General features: G+C 35.5%; 1 protein-coding gene across 1 annotated transcript in view; it reads left to right on the top strand.

The window, feature by feature from the left end:
• Nucleotides 1-15,951, top strand: part of GUCY1A2 (guanylate cyclase 1 soluble subunit alpha 2) — a 417,832-nt gene that overhangs the window by 376,463 nt on the left and 25,418 nt on the right. The gene's annotated exons all lie outside the window — the stretch shown is intronic.

Genomic DNA, 15,951 nt, shown 5'->3' on the forward strand with positions numbered 1-15,951 from the left:
TAGAGAATGTTCCATGTACACTTGAGAAGAAAGTGTATTCAGCTACTTTCAGATTGAATGTTCTGTAAATATCAAATAAGTCCATCCGATCTAATGTCTCATTTAAATCCTGTGTTTCCTTATTCTTTTTCTGTCTGGATGACCTGTCCATTGATAAGACTGTGTTATTAATGTCCCCCACTACTGTCATATTACTGTCCATTCCTCCTTTATGGCTGTTAATGTTTGCCTTATATATTGAAGTGCTCCTATGTTGGGTGTATATGTATTTACAATTGCTATATCTTCTTCTTAGTTTGATCCCTTGATCTTTACATAGTGTCCTTCTTTATTGTTACATTCTTTATTTCAAAGTCTGTTTTTTTCTGATATGAGTATTGCTACTCCAGCTTTCTTTTGATTTCCATTTGCATGGAATACCTTTCTCCATCCCCTCAATTTCAGTCTGTATGTGTCCCTAAGATCTGAAGTGAGTCTCTTGTAGACAGCATATATACAGGTCTTGTTTTTTATCCATTCAACCAGTCTATGTCTTTTGGTTGGAGCACTTAATCCATTTACATTTAAGATAATTATCAGTATGAATGTTCTTATTGCCATTTTGTTAATTGTTTTGGATTCTTTTTTGAAGGTCTTTTTTCTTCCCTTCATCTTTTGTTCTCTTCTCTTGTGATTTGATGTCTATCATTCATGATGTGTTTGGATTGCTTTTTCTTTTTGTGTGTGTGTGTATTTATTGTAGATTTTTAGTTGGTGGTTCCCATGAGGTTTTGATATAGCAATCTGTATATATACCAGATTGTTTTAGGTTGCTGGTCTCTTAGTTTCCATTGCATTTCCAATATCCTGCATTTGTACTCTCCTCTTCTCATAATTGCTGGTTTTGATATCATATTTGTGGTGGGATGAATTCCTACCTTTACTTTATGTTTTTCTCTACCAGTAAGTTTCTCCATTTGTAATTTTCTTGTCTCTATATGTGCCCTTTTCTTTTCTGCCTAGAGAAGTTTCTTTAGGATTTGTTGTAATGCTGGCTTGGGTGGTGGTGGTGGTGTGTTTGCTGAATTCTCTTAGCTTTTGCTTGTCTGTAAAAGTTTTGATTTCTCCTTTGAAGCTGAACAAGAGCCTTGTTGGGTAGAGTATTATTGATTGTAGGTTTTTCTCTTTTATCACCTTAAATATATCATGCCACTCTCTTCTGGCCTGCTGAGTTTCTGCTGAAAAATCAGCAGATAACCTTATGGGGCTTCCCTTGTATGTTATTTGTTGCTTTTCCTTGTTGCTTTTACTATTTTTTCTGTCTTTAATTTTTGTCAGTTTGATTAATATGTCTCTGCATGTTCCTCCTTGGATTTATCTTGTATGGGACTCTCTGCACTTCCTGGTCTTGAGTGAGTGTTCCCTTTCCCATGTCAGGGAAGTTTTTGGTTATAATCTCTTCAAATATTTTCTCCAGTTCTTTCTTTCTCTTTTCTTCTTCTGAAGCCCTTATAATATGAATGTTGGTGTGTTTAATGTTGTCCCAGAGGTCTCTGAGACTGTCCTCATTTCTTTTCATTCTTTTTTCTTTACTCTGTTCCATTGCAGTGATTTCCTCCATTCTGTCTCCCAGCTCACTTATTCATTCTTCTGCCTCAGTTATTCTGCTATTGATTCCTTCTAGTGTATTTTTCATTCCAGTTATTGAGTTGGTAATCTGTTTGTTTGTTCTTTAAATCTCCTATCTCTTTGTTAAACATCTCTTGTAACTTCTCGGTCTGTGCCTCCATTCGTTTTCAAAGATCTGCATCATTTTTACTATCATTAGTCCAAATTATTTTCTGGTAGATGCCTATTTCCACTTCACTTAGTTGTTCTTGTGGATTTTTATCTTGTTCTTTCATCTGAAACATATTTCTCTGCCATTTCATTTTCTCTAACTTTCTGTGCTTTTGGTCTCCTTTCTGCTAGCTGGAGAGTCATAGTTTCTCCTGTTTCTCGTGTCTGCCCTCTGGTGGGTGAGGTTGGCCCTGAGGCTTGTGCAGGCTTCCTGTTGAGAGGGACTGGTGCCTGCCCTCAGGTTTGTGGATCTGGGTCTTGTCCCTCTGGTGGGCAGGGCCGTGTCAAGGAAACAGGTTTACAGGTGGCTATGAGCTCAGTATGGCTTCAGGCATCCTGTCTGCTGATGGGTGGGTCTGTGTTCCTATCCTGCTGGTTGTTTGGCCTGGGGCATTCCAGCACTGGAGTCTGTAGGTTGTTGGGTAGGGCTGAGTCTTGATGCCAGAGTGGCAACCTCCTGGGGAGCTCACAGTGATCACTATTCTCTGGGGTTTCTGTCTCCAGTGTCCTTACCCCCAACAAGTGACACACAGCCAACCCCCATCTCTCCAGGAGACCCTCCAAGACTCATAGGTAGATTCAGCTCTGGATCCTATGAAGTTACTGTTTTGTGCTGGATCCCAGTATACGTGAAAACTTGTGTTCACCCTCCAATAGTGGAGTCTCTGTTTCCCCCAGTCCTGTGGTGCTCCTATACTCCACCCCCACTGGTCTTCAAAGCCAAATGCTTTGGGTAGTCCTCCTCCTACTGCCACACCCTCATGCTGGGGAACCTGATGTGGGGCTTGGAACTCTCATTTTTGTGGGAGAACCTCTGTGATATGATATTTTTCCGGTTCATGGGTCTCCCATCCAGTGGGTATGGGATTTGATTATGTTGTGAAAGTGCTCCTCCTGTCATCTCGTTGTGGCTTCTTCTTTGTCTTTGAATGTAAAATATATTTTTTAGTTAGTTTTGATTTTAGTGTTTTCATGAGAGGAGATGAGCTTAGGTCACTCTACTCCACCCTCTTTTCCAGAATCGAGGGGCTGCTCCTTTTAGTTTGGTTGTTTGCTGCTTCTTTCCTCAGCATGTGCTGGCTGTTATCCCCTTGATATGGAATGTGCAGGTACAGCATCCCTTGCCTGCTTTGGACAGTGGGGGCAGGTCCTGGCGCCTGCTCATAGATTTCTTAGTGGTGGGAGCTATCCATACCCTTCTGGGACAGCTGGTACAGGTCCTGGTGACTGCAGGTAGATTTTCTAGTTGCAGAAGCTATATGCACTCTCCTGGGACAACAGGTGCAGGGCCTGGCATCAGCTCACGGGTCTGGTAGAGGTTGCTAGTGCCTGCCTCTGGAGCCCAAGATGGTGGCAGTGACTCACACCTGTCCCTAGAGCTCCTGTAGGTGGTGTCCAATTGCCTGGGAGTGCTCACAGGGAAAGAAGCTTTTATGGTTGTCCTACCCCTGTCTTTGTGTGACTCCTAATAATGATGATTTGCCTTTCTAGCAGGCCCAGCCTTCTTCAGATTAAACCCTCAGTTGCCATAGCCTGGTCTCTTCCAGCTGTTTCTGCACATCTCACCCTGGTCCTCTCCCTGGATCTGACCTCTGGATCCTGAGCTTCAGCACCTAGCCCCCACCTGCACTGACAGAGGAGTGTCTCAGATTGGGGAGTGCAGGGAACTCCATTTTGCCTTCCACAAACTTGTTGCTGCTCTCTCCTCTTAGGCTCCAAAACTCCCCTTCCATCCAGGCTGATATCCCCACAAGTGGAGAGATTTTCCAGGGTGCAGGAACCTTTCCTCCTTCACAGCTCCCTCCCTGGGGCACAGACCCTGTCCCCATTCTTTCTTTTTCTTTTTCCTTTTGTCCTACCCAATTACATGGAGGGTTTCTTGTCTTTTTGGATGCCTGAGGTCTTCTGCCAGCGTTCAGTAACTGTTCTCTGTAAATCTGTTCCACTTGTAGATGTATTTTCAATGTTTTTGTGGGAGAATGTGAATTCCACATCCTACACCTCTGCCATCTTGATCCTCCTGCCTCCTTCAGAGAAGTTTATATTCAATTTATTTTTAGCAAGACTATATAATTATCACAAACTGTAAGAGAGTGGATTATTTGGATATAATGAGAAATTGAAATAATTTTCTGAATAATTCATTCCAATTACATTTTGCCTGAAATATTTAAATAGTTGATTGAAAAAAAACACTTTTATAAATATTTTGAAGTACTAAAGTTTAAAAGGAATAATATAATACCCATGATCCCACCACTTGCTTAAGACTTTATATGTGTTTCAGTTCTTGTTTAATAAAAATAAATAAGACTTTTCCTTTGGAATTTTTCCTTCCTTTCATTGTGACAAATACCCTAATGAATTTGTTGTGTTTCAAAGTCTAGTGTTTTATACATTAACTTTCTCATGTGTATCCATAAACAATAGAATTTCATTTATTTTAATTTGTATAAGTGATATTTCACTGTATAAACATTTCTCCAACTTTTTTAAAATTTTATGTTTTAAGATCTATCCTTGTTGAGACGTAGATAGCTCTAGCCCATCATTTTAATTACTATTCAACATTTCAGTGTATGACTATACTATATTTTAATGTTCATTCATCTACTCCTCTATTGATGAACACAGGTTTTGTTTTTCTAATTTTTAATTATTACAAAGTATGTTCCTATGAACATGGCATTACATAAATTAAGCTACTTTACATTTCATATGATATAAATAATTGAGTTTCCTAAAGGTTACTAGAATTGGAATGATCAGATGTTGTTTACCTCAATATTCATTTGGACATAATGAATAAAGATTTCTAAACCAAGTCCATAACTTTTATATAATAGTATTCATTTTTTTAGACTTATTATGAGTCATCTTGTTGAATGCAGTAATGCCCAAGGACCACTTCTTCTTCACCCAGGGCACTTTATTACTAGTTTCATTTCTGGACAAAAAGAAATGTTTATTGAATTTTGAATTTTTCTTGTTTGATGTTTTCATTTTTCTCTGAATAAATGTTATGTTTACAATCATCATTGTTCCCACTCATCCAAATTTTAAAATAATGCACATTATAAACAATGGTCTCTTAACATCATGCTGCTGATCTGTGAAACTGAAATAATTGCTTATACTAAGGACATTTTCAGCAAATTTTGAAATGGCATGAAGAGTCAAATTATTTGCCTGAGCAGAATCTATTGTATTTCCTTGCTAAGTACAAACTAAAAATGTAGAAAAACTCTTTAACTACTTTGATATAAAATTTTCCTTAACCTTTAAGCATTTTTTTCTCATCTTACAATTGATCTACTTCTAGACTTTTCAGAATGCCTATTTTTCATTCACTGTGAGAGGCTCCTTCTTCAGTTCAAACCAAGTTACCTTCTAACCAATGCTATATAAATAGCTCATCATATCAGAGGATGTACAATGGAGCAGGATAGGGTAGTGGTCAAGTGAACCAGAATCAGAGTGCTTAGGTTGAAATCCAGAGTCTGAAACTTATTGTCTGAAATTTAGGAACTCAATTTCTTTTGGGCCCATTGTCCACATATTTAAATTGGTATCTATTTCAGAAGATTATTGTTAGGATTAAATATGATGTTTATAAAGCTCTTATATTTGGAACACAGTAGACATTCATTCATTATTTCAACCTGTTTGTTCCATGTAGGAATAGACTATCTTATTCTGCACTTGATTCTCATATTTTATCTTTAGCCATGTTGAGTGATATGTGATAGTTGGATTACAGACCTCATCTGGCAGTTCCAAAGAAACAGTGGGTTTGGTTATGTGGACAAAGGCATTTTGAGCTATGACTCAGAACTGAGCTAGTAATCAGCTTATTCCTACAGGTTTTTATTAGCAAAGGCATTTTGCTGATGGCTAAGTCTTAGTCATGTGATAAACACTGACTGTTTTTATGGTAAATATCCTAATTTAAGCAGAGGTAATGTGAGGGATAGAGACATTTTCCTCTATCCTTCTAGGTTCTTCTTGTTGCTCTAAGAATTAAATTGAAATGAGTCAGATTAACAAGAGAAAATCAGACAAAATTTAATAACATGGAAGAAACCCAGGAAAAATAAGTAACTCTCCAAATGGTCCAAACCCTTAGCTTAAATATCATCTTCAGCTAAAGACAAAAAAGGATGTTGGGGGTACTGGTTTGAGACCTCAGAGGGGAGGAAGACCATTCACATGGAGATGGAAAAGCAAATGTTTGGTAAAGAAATGTTTGCTAGGCCATACAGAGACAATGGGACACAGAAAGGAATTTTAATGAATAGATTTTGCTAGGTTCCTCCTTGTCTACCATACCTAGTTCATACTATAGTTATCTATGGTGATAGCTCCTTTCCTGGAATAGTCCTTCTATTCTTTTAGGAAGTTAGAGGGAAGGTAAAAGTTTCTTCCTGAGTCTTTGAGGTCCTGAATGTCTATTTTAGGGTGGTGAATTTTGCTCCCCTACAGTATGTAATAACATATATGTTAATTAAATTACAACAAAGTTTGTGGCTTAAATGACAGAGATTTATTATCTTACAGTTCTATAGAGTAGAAGTCTGTTATGGGTCTCCCTGATCTAAAATCAAGGTATCATCAGAGCTGCATTCTTCTCTGGAAGGTCTAGGAGATAACCTGTTTTCTTGTCTTTCCCAGCTTCTAGAGTCCACCTGCATTCCTTGGTTTGTGGCTTCCTTCCTCCATCATATAGCCAGTAATATTGCATCCCTCTGACACTGTTTCCATTGTCACATCTGTTTTTCTGACTCTTTTCTCCTTCCTTCCTCTTCTACTTTTAAGGACCCTTGTAACTACATTGAGTTCATTGGATAATCCAGGATAAATTCCCTATTTTAAAGTCAGGTGATTAGCAACCTTAATTCCATCTGCAAGCTTAATCCACTTTTGCCCCATAACCTAACATATTCACAGGTTCTAGGGATAAGGACATGGACTTTTTTTAAAAAAAAGAACCCTACTTCCTGTCCTGCTTTTGGACAGGAGGTACGGTTGTTATTCTGCCTAAAACAAGGGGAAAAAATCTAAAGGCTAAACTCTGTCTAGAACTGTAGCCTCAATTCTACTTATACGTCCTTGTCTTTGAGAACTTTTTAAAAAACATATCAATTATGTAATAAAAAATCTAGGAAAGAAAGGGACTTTGCAAGATGAGTTATTTAACTTTTAAAGAATTTCTACTAGGAATATAGAAATATATTTTTCATGCTGTGGAGGCTGGAAGTCAGAAATCATGGTATCAGCATGATCAGGTTCTTGTGAGAGCTCTCTTGTAGCTTGCAGATGGCTGACTTCTCTTTTTATCCTCATATAATGACAAGAGAGGGAGAAAGCAAGCTCTCATGACACTTATAAGGGCACTAATCCTATTCCACTCCATGAGGTCCACCTTCATGACTTCATCCAATTTTAACTAATTCCCAAAAGGCCCCACCTCCTATCATCACATTCAGGTGTAGGGTTTCAACAAATTAATTTTGGGAGGACACAAGCATTACATCCATAACAAGGACTGAATTTTATTTCTATATTTAAGAAGCAGTAGGACGTTTGGCTTGAGGAGGAAATTAAGGAGTAGTACATGGAATTTTTATAAGATGACTGCAGTATCCTTACTTCACAATCTGCCCACAGATATAGCTAGCTCTATATAATCTCTAAAAAAGCTGGGTACTCAGAAAGTTGTAATACTTAACTTATGGGTATCTTTAGACCACTAACATCATGTTTAAAACTCCATAAAATACATTTTTTAGACTAGAGTTTTGTATAATAGATTTCTAGCCTAGCAATCTGGAGAACTGAAGTCTCATCTTGGTTAAGATATTAACTTTTGTGTAATATTTGGCCAACCTGATAATGTTTCTGGGCTTGGTCCCTTCATCTCTACAATGAAGGAGATTACCTAGGTGATTACTAAAATAACTTTTAGCTCTAAAATGATAGTGATAGCAAACTTACATTGAATTACTTTTTCTCTGTAAACATTTTTTTCACATTACCCATTTAATATTCATAGCAAGCCTGTGAGTTAAGCACTGTTATTATCTTTATTTTTCAGATGAAAAGAAATTGAGTCTTTGAAAGGTTAAATAAATCACCAAGAACACACAGCTAAAAACACACAATGTAGGAGTCAGAATTCAAATTCATAACTGCCTTATCCTAGAGCCTGGGTTCTTATCCATGGGCACACTATCTCTGTGGGTCAATAACTGTTGATAAGGAACAATAATTTCTGAAGATGACTTGCCTTGATGGGAGGATTTCCTCTTCAAAAGAGTGATAAAAGGATCAATAGGGAGCAAGCTGGAATCAGAGCAAGGGAGATTCTGTTTCTTTCTTATTTCTGTACATATGAAAATGTCCAGGTTACATTTTTGCTATCCCAGAGATTTTTTCATACTCAAGGTAATAAAAAAGAAGAATGTTTGTCCTAAAATATTTGCTTGGCATCTCCATATTTCTAACCATATCTGTATCTCTAACTCTGGATCTGAACATCAGCTGTGGCAAATAGAGGCCTTCGGATTAAACAGAAAACCATCTTTTGTGTCTAAACACAAAACATTTTGTGTCTAATGCATATAATAAAAATCACAGTGAATATAGGCATATTATTCAGAATTTTACTTTATAGACAATTTAGAGGAATGCATCTTTCTAGTATATTGAGATATGCATGGAATAATTGAAGAAAGATTAACTTACTTGAGTATATTTTTCTTTGCATGTAAAAGTTAATAGTTACTAACTTAGTTAAAACACTAGGTAGAAAATCTGCTTCTATTTCTTTGTCAATATTATTACTATACAAGAGTGAGATATACTGTAAATATTTACTCTTCTTACTATAGATACTTAAAATAGGGAAAGACATCCAAAGAAATTCTGTCTAGTAGTTTACCTATAACTTCCTGTTTTTAAAAAATCAACATGCTCATCTGCACTAGTGACAATATTTTTAAAAAATATTTGAGCTGGTATTTTCCTGTCCTGTCAGTCTTTTAAGTGACTTTATTGATCATCCTATTTTTTATAGAAGCACCAAAAATAGTAAACACTATATTTTACAAAAGAAAAAAATTAATAAAGACAAATGACTTAATAGTGTTTCCAAAAGGATATATTAAGTTGTGACTCAATAATTATATTTCTATTTTTTTAATTACAAAGAATAACATCCATGTTACCCTTTTAAAAGTGTCAATAGGGCTTCCCTGGTGGTGCAGTGGTTGAGAGTCCGCCTGCCGATGCAGGGGACACGGATTCATGCCCCAGTTTGGGAAGATCCCACATGCCATGGAGCGGCTGGGCCTGTGAGCCATGGCCACTGAGCCTGCGTGTCCAGAGCCTGTGCTCTGCAACGGGAGAGACCACAACAGTGAGAGGCCCACATACCGCAAAAAAAAAAAAAAAAAGTGTCAATAAATGTCACATATATCGGGCTTCCCTGGTGGTGCAGTTGTTGAGAGTCCGCCTGCCAATGCAGGGGACACAGGTTTGTGCCCTGGTCCGGGAAGATCCCACATGCCACGGAGCGGCTAGGCCCGTGAGCCATGGCTGCTGAGCCTGTGCCTCCGGAGCCTGTGCTCTGCAACGGGAGAGGCCACAACAGTGGGAGGCCCGTGTACCACAAAAAAAAAAAAAAAAAAAAAAGTCACATATAGCAAAATTGAATGAGATATTCTACTTAGACATTTTTATTTAACTCTTTCTTCCTTTGTCTCTCTGCTGTAGCAAATAGCATTTTCCCCAGAAAATATAATTCTGAGGATTGGAAATCTTAAGCTTTCCTAATTTTTAAAAATAAATCTGGTCTACTTTTTTGACTTTCGAATATTCCACGTCAATCATTCCATATATTTACCAGCATTATGAGGTCATAATAGTGAACTATATGAGGATCAGAATATAATGTTGCAGTTATTTTTATAGTAAAAGTCATATATATATATATTTACCTAATAGCTCACTTTTATAAGTTTAATTGCTTATGGTTGTCAGAATCAATATATAAATATATAAATTATTACTGTGTAATAATGGTTAGTTATTATTTCATTGTTATGAAATGAAAAAGTGGGTCTGGCAATTTTGATGTTTTTTGTGGTTTGACTATTTGGCATAGGTTTGGTCTATATGATAAGGATCTAGATTAAATGTAGAAATATTTCTGGTCCTATATTAGGGCACATTCCTTACTCTAGATTAAGGGTGTTTCTCTTTTCCCATGACAGTAATGATAAAATGTTAATTACCTAGCTTAGGGTGCAGAATTTAAAGACATGAATCTGGTCCATGTCAATAGTTCTAATATGGCAGACATCTATTAATTTCATACAAAAGAGGAATTTCTATGAATTACAAAAACAGCTATTTTATTGGCCATAAATAATATCTTTACAAATAACACCAAGTTTAACTAAATTCTTTACATTATCTAGATCACTATAAACTGAAAATTAGTTACTGAGATAATTGAGCATAATCTAAAGCAAGAGGGAAATCCAGTGCACATCCTCCTTTTTCTTTCTCCACTAAAAATGGCACCAATGCAAGTGACTGGGTTGTCAATGTTTATTTTGCAATTAATAAAGGATAAACGTACTTTCTGAATTTTTTTAGATGTTCACATTTTAGCTAAATGGGCCAAGTAGAAAAGTACTTTTTAAACATTTGTTGGCTATGAAACCAATTTAAGTAAACTCTGATTTAAAAATCCAAACTAGAACATAGTTAAATGTAGTGTTGTTAAGGTATTGGGAGATGGTATAGCATTTAAGGAAATCTTAAATTTGGTGTGTTTATGCTTTTCCTGATATATTTTCAATGCATACTCATGTGTGTACTTTTCTGGAAGGATGTTTTTTCTAATACATTAGATTTCCAAAATGACCCATAGTTTGGAAAATTTTTTAAATTGCTTCTGGCTGATTAAATAAATGAATGACCAAATAAAACATATCAGGAGACCCAGTTCACATTAATGTTCTAACACTAATTAGTTTATGACCCTAAATAACTCACATGAATAATCTTATCTTCTGTTTCCTCATGAATTAGAAAAAAAAAAAACAATTAGGTCTGTATTATTTCCAAAATTTTTACACTAAATCCTGGAAAAGAAGAAAGACATTAGTGGGAAAGTAGTGAAATCTAAATAAAGTCTTTAGTTTAGTTAATAACATACTATTATTAATCTCTTAGTTATGACAAATGTACCAGGATTATGTAGAATGTTAACACTAGGGGAAACTGAGTAAAGAGTATAGGGGAACTCGTACTATCTTTGCAACATTTCTGTAAATGAGAATGTAAGGACTACAAACAAAATTTCTATTAAATTAAGTTCTGTGTCTAAAACAAAAATTAAATTATTCTAAAATAAAATATTTATTTTAAAAAAGTATCACAGTTTTAACATCTAGTGAGGCTGAGAATTTATTTTTAACTTAGAAAATAGTGGATCTTATATGTTATTGAGACCCAGTGCATGTTTTTGAGCCAGTAAACCACATGATCAAAGGAAAACTTATTTGGAGGTAATGTTCCACATGGAGGGAATAAGGAAAACTAGAGGAATATGAGTATTGAAAGGCAACATTATTGTTCTAAACTTGAGCTAGGACTGAGGTTGTGAGAATGGAAGGAAAGCATATGAAAGTATAAAGGTATGAATATCTTTAAAGAAATAATTGGGAAGGCTGACTAGGCAAAATCACACAGCCATTATATGTATTGTGTGGTCAACACTGGGCCTTGGAAGTGGGAAGTCATGTTTACTGCCCTTTAAGAATAATAATGCCTTATGAATTTATCTTTTTCTTTCAAAATTCAAGATTTAGCATGTAATCAAACTTTTTCTAAATAAATCAATTTCTCTTTATCCCTTTTTCTCATTTATAAACATTTTTCTTTAAATGAATTGGAAAATTTTATATTTTATTACATTGGATTGTTATATTAAGTAAACAGGTATGTTTCAATTCCACTCAAAACAAAGCAGTCTACCTCCAAAAAAATGATCATGATTTGTACTATGAGAATATATCTTAAAAGGTAATAAAATAGAATATGTTGGGAAAAGTCATTTTTAAACTAGAAAATTGCAATTGGTCTTAATTGGGACTTAGTCTTTTAGCAGTTAGTTCCTTTCACTGTTCTTTTGTGTGTAACACTTTGTGCACACTGAGAAATCTCTTATCTTAATGCTACGCTCAAGAATTATTTTCATGGCTCTGATTAAACTGCAAAAATTCTCATACTTTAGTCACCCATTACTAAATCAAAATTGCTCTGTGATCAGCTTTTCTGATGTTGGCCAACACAACAGTGTTTTCTCTGGAGATCTTACTTGAGACATTTTCAGAATTACAAGTCTAAAACTAACATGTTAGAACATGTTGTTTCACATGACCTTCTATAATTGGACTAGTATATAAATTGTCAACCACCATTAAATGTTTGGGTCACAAATAATCTTTGGAATAAATTACATCAAAATCTTTCCTTTTCCACAATGAAATTGAGAACCAGAGAATTATTTTTTTCTGGAATTTCATTTTATTTTATTTTTTCACAACTTTATTGGAATGTAATTGCTTTACAATGTTGTGTTAGTTTCTGCTGTACAACAAAGTACAAGCTATATATATACATATATCCCCATATTCCCTCCCTCTTGAGCCTCCCTCCCACCCTCCCTATCCCATCCCTCTAAGTCATCACACAGCATCGATTTGATCTTCTTGTGCTATGCAACAGCTTCCTATTAGACATCCATTTTACATTTGGTAGCGTATATATGTCAGTGCTATTCTCTCACTTCAACCCAGCTTCCCCTTCCCCCTCTGTGTCCTCAGGCCCATTCTTTACATCTGGGTCTTTTTTCCTGCCCTGCCATTAGGTTCATCAGTACCACTTTTTCAGTTTCCATATATATGTGTTAGCATATGGTATTGGTTTTTCTCTTTCTGATTTATTTCAGTCTATATGACAGATTCTAGGTCCATCCACCTCACTACAAATAACTCAATTTCACTCCATTTTACAGCTGAGTAATATTCAATTGTACACTTATGTCACATCTTCTTTATCCATTCATCTGTTGATGGACATTAGGTTGCTTCCATGTCCTGGCTACTGTAAATAGTGCTAAAATGAACATTGTGGTACATGTCTCTTTTTGAATTATAGTTTTCTCAAGATATATGCCAAGAAGTGGGTTTGCTGGGTCATATGATAGTTCTATTTTTAGTATTTTAAGGAACCGCCATACTGTTCTCCATAGTGGTTGTATCAATTTATATTCCCACTAACAGTGCAGGAGGGTTCACTTTTCTCCACACCCTCTCCAGAATTTATTGTTTCTAGACTTTTTGATGATGGCCATTCTGACTGGTGTAGATGATACCTCATTTTGGTTTTGATTTTCATTTCTCTAATGATTAGTGACATTGAGCATCTTTTCATGTATTTGTTGGCTATCTGTATGTCTTCTTTGGAGAAATGACTATTTAGGTCTTCTGCCCATTTTTTGATTGGATTTTTTTTTTTTGAATATTGAGCTGCATGAGCTGCTTGTATATTTGGAGATTAATCCTTTGTCTGTTGCTTCACTTGCAAATATTTTCTCCCATTCTGAGAGTTGTCCTTTTGTCTTGTTTATGGTTTTCTTTGCTGTGCAAAAGCTTTTAAGTTTCATTAGGTCCCAGTTGTTTATTTTTGTTTTCATCTCCATTTCTCTAGGAGGTGGGTCAAAAAGGATCTTGCTGTGATTTATGTCATAGAGTGTTCTGCCTATGTTTTCCTCTAAGAGTTTGATAATTTCTGGCCTTACATTTAGATCTTTAATACATTTAGAGTTTATTTTTGTGTATGGTGTTAGGGAGTATTCTAATTTCATTATTTTCCATGTAGCTGTCCTGTTTTCCCAGAACCACTTATTGAAGAGGCTGTCTTTTCTCCACTGTATATTCTTGCCTCTTTCACCAAAGATAAGGTGACCATATGTGTGTGGGTTTATCTTGGGGCTTTCCATCCTGTTCCATTGATCTATATTTCTTTTTTTGTGCCAGTACAATACTGTCTTGATTACTGTAGCTTAGTAGTATAGTTTGAAGTCAGGGAGCCTACTTCCTCCTGCTCCATTTTTCTTTCTTAAGATTGCTTTTGCTATTCAGGGTCTTTTGTGTTTCCATACAAATTGTAAAATTTCTTGTTCTAGTTCTGTGAAAATGCCATTGGTAATTTGAGTGGGATTGCATTGAATCTGTAGATTTCTTTGGGTAGTCTAGTCATTTTCACAATATTGATTCTTCCAATCCAGGAGTATGGTATATCTCTCCATCTGTTTATATCATCTTTGATTTATTTTATCAGTGTTTTATAATTTTCTGAGTACAGGTCTTTGACCTCCATAAGTAGGTTTATTCCTAGGTAGTTTACTCTTTTTGTTGCAGTGGTAAATGGGATTGTTTCCTTAATTTCTATTTCTGATCTTTCATTGTTAGAGTATAGGAATGCAAGAGATTTCTGTGCATTAATTTTGTATTCCACAACATCACCAAATTTATTGATTAGTTCTAGTAGTTTTCTGATAGCATCTTTAAGATTTCTATGTATAGTATGATGTCATTTTCAAACAGTGACAGTTTTACTTCTTTTCAATTGGGAGCCCTTTTATTTCTTTTTCTTCTCTTAGTTCTGTGGCTAGGACTTCCAATACAATGTTCAATAATAGTGGGGAGAGTGGACATCCTTCTGTTATTCCTGATCTTACAGGAAATGCTTTAAGATTTTCACCATGGAAAATGATGTTTCCTTCGGGTTTGTCAAATATGACTCCTGTTGTGTTGAGGTAGGTTCCCTCTATGCCCACTTTCTGGAGAGTTTTTATCATAAATCAGTGTTGAATTTTGTCAGCTTTTTCTGCATGTATCAAGAAGATCATATGATTTTTATTTTTTAATTTGTTAATATGGTGTATCACATGGATTGTTTTGCATATATTGAAGAATCCTTGCATCTCTGGGATAAATTCCACTTGAACATGGTGTATGATCTCTTTTAATGTGCTGTTGGATTCTGTGTGTTAGTATTTTGTTGAGGAATTTTGTGTGTATGTTCTTCAGTGATATTGGTCTATAATTTTCTTTTTTTGTGATATCTTTGTCTGCTTTTGGTATCAGGGTAATTGTGGCTTCATAGAACGAGTTTGGGAGGGTTCCTCCCTGTGTAATTTTTTGGAAGAACTTCAGAAGGATAGGTGTTAACTCTTCTCTAAATGTTTGATAGAATTCACCTGTGAAGCCCTGTGGTCCTGGACTTTTGTTTGTTGGAAGATGTTTAATTACAGTTTCAATTTCATTACCTGTGATTGGTCTGTTTATATTTTCTAATCCTTCCTGGTTCAATCTTGGAAAGTTGTATCTTTCCATGAATTTGTCCATTTCTTCCAGGTTGTCCATTTTATTGGCATATAATTGATTGTAGTAGTCTCTTAATGATCTTTTGTATTTCTGCAGTGTCTGTTGTAACTTCTCCTTTTTCATTTCTAAATTTACTGATTTGACTCCTCTCCCTTTTTTTCTTGATGAGTCTGGCTAAAAGCTTATCAATTTTGTTTATCTTCTTAAAGAAGAAGTTTTTAGTTTTACTGATCTTTGCTATTGATTTCTGTTTCTATTTCATTTACTTCTGCTCTGATCTTTATGGTTTCCTTCCTTCAACTAACTTTCAATTTTCTTTGTTCTTCTTTTTCCACTTGCTTTAGGTGTAAGATTAGATTATTTCAGATTTTTCTTCTTTCTTGAGATGAGCTTGAATTGCTATAAACTTCCCTCTTAGAACTGCTTTTGCTGTATCACATGGTTTTTTTTTTTTCTTTCAGAGATTGTTTTATTTCTTGAAACACTTCAAATAAACATTCATATTGAGGAGACACTGATTTTCACCTCCAGAAATGAATTGAAATTCAGAGATGTTTGGTTGGATTTTTAAAATAAATTTCTACATACCATGCGTTATAGGCACAAATTCTTTTAAATTTTCAATATTATAATGTGTATTAACTTGGCATTATCCTGCCTCAAGTGC

Source organism: Mesoplodon densirostris, chromosome 7 (assembly GCF_025265405.1).
Source record: "Mesoplodon densirostris isolate mMesDen1 chromosome 7, mMesDen1 primary haplotype, whole genome shotgun sequence".
NCBI classification, from domain to species: domain Eukaryota; kingdom Metazoa; phylum Chordata; class Mammalia; order Artiodactyla; family Ziphiidae; genus Mesoplodon; species Mesoplodon densirostris.